Genomic DNA, 10,329 nt, shown 5'->3' on the forward strand with positions numbered 1-10,329 from the left:
AATACAGAAAAGGGATGCTTGGACCCCCGAACACAGCTCTGTGCCAGGGCTGAGCACTTTGTCAAGCACAGTGGCTGTTGCACACAGAGCAGTTTGCACACAAGGGCAGGAGCTACACCCATGACATGGAAGGCAAATCCAGGGCAGGATTTTGAGTGGGAAGAGCTGTGGTCAAAGATGGGAGATGAGCAGTTGGGTAGGAGGACGTAAAATTATTCTGAATGAGAAGGAAGCACTGCCTGAGCAGCAAGGATGAGCAAACAGGATAATTACCAGGAATTTACAGAACTGTTAGTGCAATCGTGGGATGGCCTTTGTTTGAGCAGAGAGAGGGTGGTGCAGGAGCCAGAAATAAGCTTCAGGTTAAGAGCTGTAATGATGGAAATTTTACTGGAGTTTTAATAGTCGTGGAGAAAGTGGGAAGGAGAAAAAAAATATGAAGTCAGTTTTGAGATATTAGGAGACCTTGCAGGAGAAGAGAGCAAGGAAAATACATGAGTCTGTCTGCTCACTCAGAGTTGTTAGTGCAGATATGATAGTTATAACTGAGGAAAAGGATTCAAATAAGCAGGTATAAAAGGAATAGTGGGATAACACCTCCATCAAAGATAACCCTGAAGGAGAAGTCAAAAGAAAAAACAGGAAGAAAATCTCAATGAGCAAAGGATACACCTGGCTGTTGAAGGCGAGGGAGAAGTAGGGAAAAATGAAAAAGCAGCGCTTGTTCTTAAGAAAGAGGTGGAGATGCTGCTTCAGTGCCCCAGAGAGGGGGAAGCTGGTAAGAGGAAGAAAAGAAAATCAAAATACTGGAAACAAAAGCCTTGAGGTTTTGAGAATCCTGGATATGAGGGGGAGGAGGGAGAGCAAGCAGCAAGCAGAACAGGAGGTGGAGCTGGGCAGGCAGCTAAGGCCTCCTAGGCTCCCAGGGAGGAGGAAAGAAACCCAGGAAAGAACTGGTTAGTGAGAGGCTGAGTGGAAGGGCAGGGGGGGAGTGGGGACAAGAGCTACAGGATTAGGTCTGGAACCATGGATTGCACTGGGATCGTAGCAGGAGGGAGGGCTGGTAGTAACATCCTCACACAAAGCCTTCTCTCTTTGTGTCTGAATGTGTCCATTTCTGTTTATTTGATTAAACTAAGCAGTTGATCTCATTATCGAGGTGATGAGTGGGTGCTGATGCATAGCCCTCAGGAGCGCATAGAGCCTATAGGAATAATTGGGTCAGTGGCCAAATTTTTTAAAAATCTCTAAAAGAAAAAGCAATGTGGTCCCAAAGGAAACTGTTTTCCCATTTCCTTTTTTTTTATCTTTCTTTTTTTCTTACTTGGTGAAAGACCAGAGGCAGAAACAAAATTCTATGCGTCTGATGAGAAGAGATTTATATGTATCTTATATATATATATATCTTATACATATATAAAAAATATCTGATTTCAGGTCTTCATAATTAACACTGGAGGAACAAAGCAACAGATTTTTCCTCCAGCTGCTGCTGCAGGAGACAAAGCCTTGCTATCCCCCATGGGAGAGTGCAGACCACACGCTGAGGAGCCGCATTTCCCTCCTGCCAAGAGGAATTTGACCCCGCAGCTCTCTGGTGACTCCCTAAGTGCTGGGCTGGTGAGTTTTCTGCCCACCACACTCTGTGCAAGGCACAAAGTCCCACCAGCGAGAACCGGTGTGTGTCTCTCCAGAGAGAGACAGGCAGGTTCACACCCACTGGCTGCCTCGTTCAGGTCATCATTCTTAATCAAATTCCTCTATCATGCACAACCGGACCCTGCAGGGTGGTGTTTGGGGGTAGCTCTCCCTCCCTGCTGGCAACCAAAGCTGGCCCACAGAAGAGCTGCTGGGACAGAAAGCAAGTGAGAAGAAAGAGGATGACTTTGGCCTGAGCATGGTGTAATGTTTGAAGACCAGGAAAACAGGTTACATTTGTTTTAGATGGGCTGATCTTTTTTAAGACAGCATGGTTATTTGGGATGGTCTAACACAAGCAGCCTCCCTGAAAGAGGCACGGGACTCCGTCACAGCTGTCATGCTGTGTCTGGTGGGTGCTGGGAGGCAGCTGGAGTGGTGCAGTTAGCAACATACGGAGGAGATGAAACCACCTAGATGCACACCTGGTTGGTGGGGCTTGGTGTCTTCCTTTAGGAAACACCACAGGTCCATTTGCTGAGCTTATGGTACTTTGGGGCAGCAAATATATATTCTGGTGTCTAAATGTGGTGCTCAGAAAAGAAGAAATTAAAGGAGATCCTAGATATTGCCCTGTGCCCTGCCTCCCTCACCGCTTTGAAGCTGCAGTCTGCCCGCAGGGAAGCAGGAGTCACTCCTCTGCACAGCTCTTTGCTGCCAGCGGCAAAGAGCTGCTGGGTCCCAATTCTCAAAGCAAGAGCACACCAGCAGCCCCACTTGCCAAAGAACCCCTCTGGGCAGTACCAGGGACCTCACACTGTCCCTGCAAGCCTCAGCCATGTTCCCCAGTGCAGCTGTTGCTCTTCAAGCGTGGTGTATTCCATGGGTTGCTTTGGACAGGTTTATGTAGACCTGCCAAGCGTCTCACCATGTGTGTGGCCCTGGCCCTTGCTGTTCCTCTCCAGCCCTGGTGAGGTGCATGTGCTTGGTGCCAAAGCTTCCCCATCACTCACCGACTCCACCACAGGCTTCCCCTTATCCCAGCTTCAAACTCCACGCCCAGGGCTGAGGCTCTTGGTCAGTTGTTCCATTTGGTCATATGAAGGTTTGAGCTCCCTGGCTCTCCGCTCCATCCCCGTTCAGTGGAGCTCAGTGCCACCTCTCCTACTGTGTGCTGCCCTGGGCTGACGCCGAGCCTGCCCACAGCGGCACTCAGCTGGTGCTGGCTAAGAGCTCAGTGTGTCTCATTGCTGAATTGAGGTCTGTTTAATACTTCTCTGCACTCAATGTGTAAATATTATGAGAAATCTGTAAAAAAGTCTGCTGAAAGCCACTTTACGCAGATGTTACCACAAATAGATTATTGTCCATTTATGGCCGAGAGAAAGACTTTGTAATTTACAGTGCATTTTATATCTCTCTGATTTCTGTGGCACTGGGAATAGCCAGCAAAAATCTATTAATAACAAAGAGGATGAGTTAGAATCTCTGTAACAGGAGAAAGAAGGATGGTGGAAGGGTGATTTATGATCACTCAAACAAAAGAATTTTATCTGTTTGCTCAAAGGTAGATTGTCTTCTTAAGAAAAAAATACTGCTATGTAAACAGGTGATAATTTATAATGAGGCAATTTAAACAGGTGATATGAATTACTTCTTCATGAAAGTACAAATACCATTTACTGCTGTCTTGGCAACAGTCTCATTAATGGTCCCATTTAATTAGCCCTGGCATATACTGCTTTAGGCCTTCCTTTACCCAGTCCACATGCTGCATGACCTCCTCCCAACAGCTTTATCTGGGGAGGTGGTTTTTGTACAACTGAAACTCCAAAATCCTGCCAACATTTAAAAGAATTGCAGCAGAAGAAAGCCCAGAGATTTTCTGATAACCTTAAAAGCAATGGGGAATGTAGCCTCACTCCAGGCATCAAACCCAACGTGGTGCTAGATCCAAGGGAAGCTCGTGGCTCAACTTTTGCTCATAAATTTGTGTGGTAAATCCAGGCTGTTAACGCTATGTAAACTGTATGTTAACAAATATGAACGCAGAGCCATAAACTTGGGCCGCCTTGTCCCTGGGAACATTGCAGCACTCACAGAGGAGCATAAGAGTTGGAATCAGTTGTGAATTTGGAGGGCTGAGGACACAGGGGACCAGCTGGGATGTACCTGACACAGCAGAAGGCCCTGGGCTCTGGTGAGTCTCAACCCCTCTGAGGGTTATGAACGTGGCAATGGTTTGGGTTTGTTCTTTATACTTAGTAAACTCCTATTTTATGAACACTCCTGGCTCGGGAATGTGTATCCAACTAAAAATAACTTGAAATGAATGTAAGCCAAAGTCAGCCCACCTGGCGGCTGCAAACACAGTTATCTCTTGTTCCTTCCTTCCTTCCTTCCTTCCTTCCTTCCTTCCTTCCTTCCTGCCTGTCTCCCCCAGCTCAATTTAACCAGAGCACAGGTGTCTTCCTGCACACCGGCGCTGGAAAGATGAAGCAACCACTCTTCTCTTAAACCAGTGGGGGTTTGATCACTCGTGTTCATTTACTTGTGAATCAGAGCAGGGCGAAGCTAATGCTTTGCAGATGCTTCCCTTCCAACCCTCAGCAGTCCCCAGAGGGAGCCGGTGAGGTGGGGCACAGGGGATCTGCGCCCCCCGCCCCTTCCCCCCCCCCCCCCCCCCCCCCCCCCCGAACCACAAAGAAACAGATCCTCACAGTGACTGTAAACAGATCTGACAGAGGGAGGAGGCAGTACTACATTGGCCAAAGACAAATATAACCATGAGTAATGTCAGCAAAGGTAGTAGGAAGTCCCATCCTGGGGTCTCTACCTTTCCTCTACTCCCTTCAGCTTCTCTTGGACTCTCAACGGTTACTAGTTGAGACCTTCTTTCCATCATAGTTGAAGGGAGATAAGGAGACGTGGACACTTGGATGGTTTTATTGAGCTAGACCTTTTTATGTAAAACAGATCTGATTCATGTTCCTTTGGAAGAACAACTTAAAAGACAGCAATTTCTTTTGGCACAACCGTGTTGATCCAAATCTAACCTGAATGCAAGGCAGGGCAGAGCTGCTCAGCCAAGTCCTGTCCTTGGAAGCAGTTACCAGCTGTGGACACTTTTCTAGACGTGGGATTGTGTGGAAGGGAGCACTGAGCTCTTTCTCAGCTTTCCCAGCAATTCCTGTGCGGACATGAACACATCACCTAAACCTCTGCATTTCCATATATGAAACAAGAGTAAAGATCACTTTTGAGTAAGGATTCACTTTTCCAACTAGCTTTTGGATCTACAGCAGAGAGGTGGACACCATATAGAGGACTTTGGAACATATAATCAGGACCAACAGGTAGCCTGCAGGCCATCCACTGCCTTCACGTTTGAGGTGTTCACTTTAGAAATCCTCCAAGGACATGCTACTGCCCTTGCGTGTGAGCTGGTGCCTGGACCTGTGAGCAGTGTGGGGTATATGGGGGGTCCAAAACAGGGGCCACCCCACACTGCTCTGGAGGCCAGCTCACCCTGAAAACACTTTGTGTTTGCATGGAAAATGGAGCTGCACAGTGTTAGCCCCATGTTTCAACACAGGTTTTATTTTTATCTTTGCATGCGGAATGGTAATTTGAAATGTCAGGTTTAACCCTGAATGAAGGACAAAAAATATGTTGGCAAGAAATCAAAACCTACAGCTGTTCTCATGTCTTTTGCTTCCTTTCCGTAAACTTTGAGAAGAGGCAGCAGCGGTGTGTCAGCAGCAGTCCCACCCAGCCACTGGTGCAGGGAGGAGGATGGGACTGTGTCTGCTGTGGTGTCTCCTCTCCATGTCCCCACCAACTCAACTACTGCTGACCTTCCTGAAATCTCATTTCTCAGCCTGCCTTTTTGTACGGTAGGGCTACATCTACACGGGGGGCAGAGATGGCCTCTTCTGCTTATCCAGCCCAGTCCAGCGATGGGCATCTCACTGATGGGCATGGGTTTGCCCCTCAGGGACTGCCACCACCTTTCCTGAGCAAATGCATTTTCCCCCAGCCACTGAAAGAAGCAGGACCTCCTTCTCAGGCCTCCTTTTTAACCAGAAGGGATGTGGGAGAAGGAGCCCAGGAGAACTGAGCTGTCACACCTCTGGAAGATGTTTGGGAGCCACTTCGTGCCATGCATGTCTGTGTACACCCCTCTTGGCTTGGCTTGTGCTTGGCAGGCAGGCTGCTTGCACTGGCAGTTGGAAGCATCTTGGTTCAGGAGGGGTTTGCATGGCCCTTTGGGGTGAGGGCCCTGGTCCCGACCTGCCCAGCACAACAGTGTATCTGTCTGTATCAACTGCAGCCCTCTCAGCTGGGAAACGGCTTGGTTACCTACTGCCTCCCCACAGAGCCCTAACATCACTCATTAGATTTCAGAAATTGGGCCATGGTGAAGAACCACTCAGAGCTAGTCAGAAATGTTATGGGGCAGCAGGAGAAGGGTGCCAGATGAGTCAAGGCGGCAGAGGAGAGGGGTGTTCTTCAGGGGAGCTGCAGAGAAAACAAAAGGTTGGGCAAGCCAAAGGGAAAGGAATCCTCTCTGCTGTGCTGGTTTTGGCTAGGATAGAGTTAATTTTCTTCATAGTGGCTAGTGTGAGGCTGTGTTTTGGATTTGTGCTGGAGACAGTGTGATAACGCAGGGATGTTTTCGGTGCCGCTGAGCAGCGCTTGCACAGAGCCAAGGGCTTTTCTGCCCCTCACCCCACCCCACCAGCGGGTGGGCTGGGGGGGCACGAGGAGCTGGGAGGGGACACGGCCGGGACAGCTGGCCCCAGCTGACCAAGGGGATAGCCCAGACCATATGATATCACGCTCAGAACATAAAGCTGGGGGAAGAAGAAGGAAGGGGAGGACATTCAGAGTGATGGTGTTTGTCTTCCCAAGTAACCATTACACGTGATGGAGCCCTGTGTGCCTGGCAGGCTGAGCCTGCCTGCTGATGGGTAGTGGTGAATGAATCCCTCGTTTTGTTTTGCTTGTGTGTGTGGCTTTTGCTTTTGCTGTTAAACGATCTTTATTTCAACCCACAAGTTTTCTCACTTTTACCTTTCTGGTTCTTCTCCCCCAGGTCCCATGGCGGGGGCAGTGAGCGAGCAGCTGCGTGGGGCTTAGCTGGCCCAGGTTAAACCACAACAACAGCTATTGATAGAACAAATCAGAAAGGCAGAAAGAGGGAAACTCTGAAACTGCAAGATGCCATTACTTACCATTCTTCAGCTGATCTGTAAACATATTAATGCCCAGCACATTTTTTTTTCCAGACAGACATCCAGCCCTCTTGTGAATCCAGAAGAATGATGTCTGTGCTCTCATTACTCCCTCTGTTCATACTACCATAAAACATGCAATTGATTTCTTACAGCATGAGGTGCTCTTTTACAGTTCATGGCTCCCTGCTACATGGAGAGACTCTTGCTTTAGTCTTTTTCCTGTTGCTTTTCTCCTGAGTATGATTAGATTTGTCAAACACAGCGGTCACCACCACCACCACTCTTACTGTGTCTTTTGAAAGCTTATATTGCTCTCAACTTGCTTTGATTTGAGTCTTGATAGCTCATGAATTCCTCATGACTATACAAAAGAAATTATTAGCATTTTAGTTAGGGGTTCATTAACAAATTTTATTAACTCTGGAGGAGGCTAGTCACTGTGCAAGGTTCAAATCCTACATCCACACCACATCTTTCCCCATCTTTCCTTTATTATTACTTTAATGAACTGCTCTTCATTTTGTTAATGCACATAATTTTCTTACTGAGCACAGGTTGGAACAAAGGGTTCAATAATATTTAATGGGATTTTTTTGCTTTTGTCTTCACTGAGACTTTCAGCTGGGACCTGAACACTACCACAGTTAACACAGATGAGTACAGTAAATGCTGAAGCCTGCATAGGTGAAGAATAAGTTGCAGAATACATAGAAAGGGAGGTGTTTTCAATCTTCTGGGCTTGCAATTTATGCTGGAGTTGTTAGGAGCCAGCAGAAGCAACTGCAGACCCAGTAGTAACTGTCTTTGGATACTCAAGGAGGATGATGTTTAGGACTGGAAAATACATTGAAATATACTCAGAAAGCAGGGAAAGAAGCTTTCAGGGCATTATAGACCAGTTTGCCAAGCCTCAGTTCTCAGAAAAGCACTGGGAAAAACAAGAACATAGACAAAAAAATTGAAAAAGATGAGCAATAGCCAGCACATATCTGTCCAGAATATGTAATGTCAGATGCATTTAATCCATTTCTGAAAAACAGCAAGCAACTTTGTTGATAAGAAAAGAGCAGTTGACTTCACATTTCTTGGAGCGGTTGTCTACAGATCCATTCAAACTGAACAGGCACCGCATCTCATGGCCATAGTCTTTTCTAGCCTAATCATCATCAAACAAGTGCCTGCCCTGCCTTTGCTCTGTCAGGCAATGACCATGCATAATGTATAGTTTGGTTATTGCCCGTGCATCCTCAGATCACCTTGCACATCTAGATGGAACCCTTTTTATGACTGAAGCTTTCTTTGATCTAGCCTTAGATATTCAGCTTGGATGTTAGCTTGACTTACCCCTTTCATTCATTCTCCCCCTTTGGCACATTTCTCCCTGAAAAAGGAGAGGCATTTTTATTTAATCTTTGATATTCAGACCGTCAGAGCTGCTGAGCCTCCAGTCTGCCCAGAGACCTGGTGCATATGGACACAGTCTGTTTTTTGAAGTTCCATTTGAAGTCCAGATTCAGTGACCACACCCAAAGCAGGAGGATGTATGGGAACGTATGGGAATCCTCTGGGATGCATGGTTTAGACATATAACCCATTTGCTACAGGTAAAATTCCAACAGTATCAAGAGTTTAACCCTGGGATTCAAAACCAGTATGCAACAGAAAACTCTGGAGAAGAAAGTCTGCAGAAATTTCTCATTAAAATTTTCTGTGTCTTAACAGAGCCCTGGGCTTTGCAATGCCAGCCCGGTCCATATCAGCACCGAAGATGACATCTATACTAGTGTAATAAACAGGGTCTGGGTGTAGGCTGGAGCATTTGCCTGCAACTATCCCAGCTGCGCAACTGCTGGCATACTGCCTGGCATGGTTTTGACCTGTGTCAGTTGGCAGTCCCCAGACGATTCCTCAGGCTCAATGTGAAGCTGCTCCCTACAGGCAGTACAGACAGGAGTGAAGGAGTTTAGGCCGGTGGATGTGAACCATGCCACGCCATCTACCATCTGTCCTTAAGGCAAAAGAACAAGTCCTGTCCCAGTTTTATTTACCAGTATTAGCGAAGAGGCTGCCTTTTAGGATGACACAAGGACTTGCCCATTGGCCAAATGGTAAATGGATAAGAGGTCTTTGAGTTTACCTCTGGCACAATACAACCCTGCTCCACATTTCCTGGCCCCCAATGGCCACTAGTGAAGCTCAGCATTGGTATTCCAGCTCTCAGAGATGCTCACAGAACCAAAAACATTGGCTCGACAAATGAAGCTAAAGCTTAAGGACAAATAAACCCTACAACATTAAATGATGGGGAATGCAGGCAAAATGGATCCTAATGGGGAGCATATTCCCCATGCCCCTTGTCAATGTCAACTAAAACAGCTGCTTGAGTTCAGCAGGGTGGTATCCCTCCGCAGGGTCATTGTGGAGCTCTCCAGCTCCTCAGATCCTTTGGAGAACAGGCAGAAAGCTAAAGACAATCTAGTCCCTGGACTTCACAGGGGCAATCTGAATGTGATTCTGGTCAGGACTTGTCTTTCCTGAGGCTCTGTCCCTGTCCCTGTCAGGGACAGACATACTCTACAGCTCACCTGGGAGTACACTGTAAGTACACGGCTGCCTGTCTCTTGCTGGTGTGTGTTATTTAACTCTGCAAATAATACTGCACTATGCCAATTTCTCAGGAAAACACCCCATATAACAGGGTCTACTCTTCTGTATTGTCAAACTGGTTGGCATGCCATGCCAGTCTTCCTCACATTTCTCTTTATCATGACTTATTCTTCCTTCTCTGCTGGAATGGGGACACTTACTTGTAAGACCTGAAGGCCCAGAGCCTTTGGTGACCCTAGGAAAGGGCTAGCCTACAAATTCCAGTTTTTTAGCCCCCAGAACAGTGAGGAAGGTCTCTTGATGTTGCCATATCCAAGTGTTGACAAGCCTTACAATACTCTGTATGAAGCAGCTGAGGATGCTCAGTTTCCTCTATTGTGCAGAGAAGACATTTATTTTGGGTTTGTGCATGACACATGTACATGTTTTTCCTCCCAGTGCTGTAACAACCAGACACTGAATACATTGCCAACTACCGCAGCCTGTTCTGCCCAGAGTTTCAGCAACAGCTATATGCAGTTTTCCAAAATACTCAAAGCTCATCTGTTTCCTTGGACTTCTACAGAAAAAAGGCAAAAATCTGGGCCTTCTAATAAATACTTTTTGATACTTTTTGCAGGACACATGTGAATTACCTCGAACTCTCTTTAACCTCCAGTACTCTGAAAGGTGAAGGTAGCTGTGATTGTGGTCAGCACAATCTTGTGGATGCAGTTTGATCCCAGAATGTAAAGATGCTATTGGCAAGGGACCATCTTCTCTGGGAAGATAACCTATAACCTATATTTCATAGCAGGAAGACCTATTTTTTGATTCACCTGGATCAGGAGACAACTTTTGCCTG

Source organism: Falco cherrug, chromosome 5 (assembly GCF_023634085.1).
Source record: "Falco cherrug isolate bFalChe1 chromosome 5, bFalChe1.pri, whole genome shotgun sequence".
NCBI classification, from domain to species: Eukaryota; Metazoa; Chordata; class Aves; order Falconiformes; family Falconidae; genus Falco; species Falco cherrug.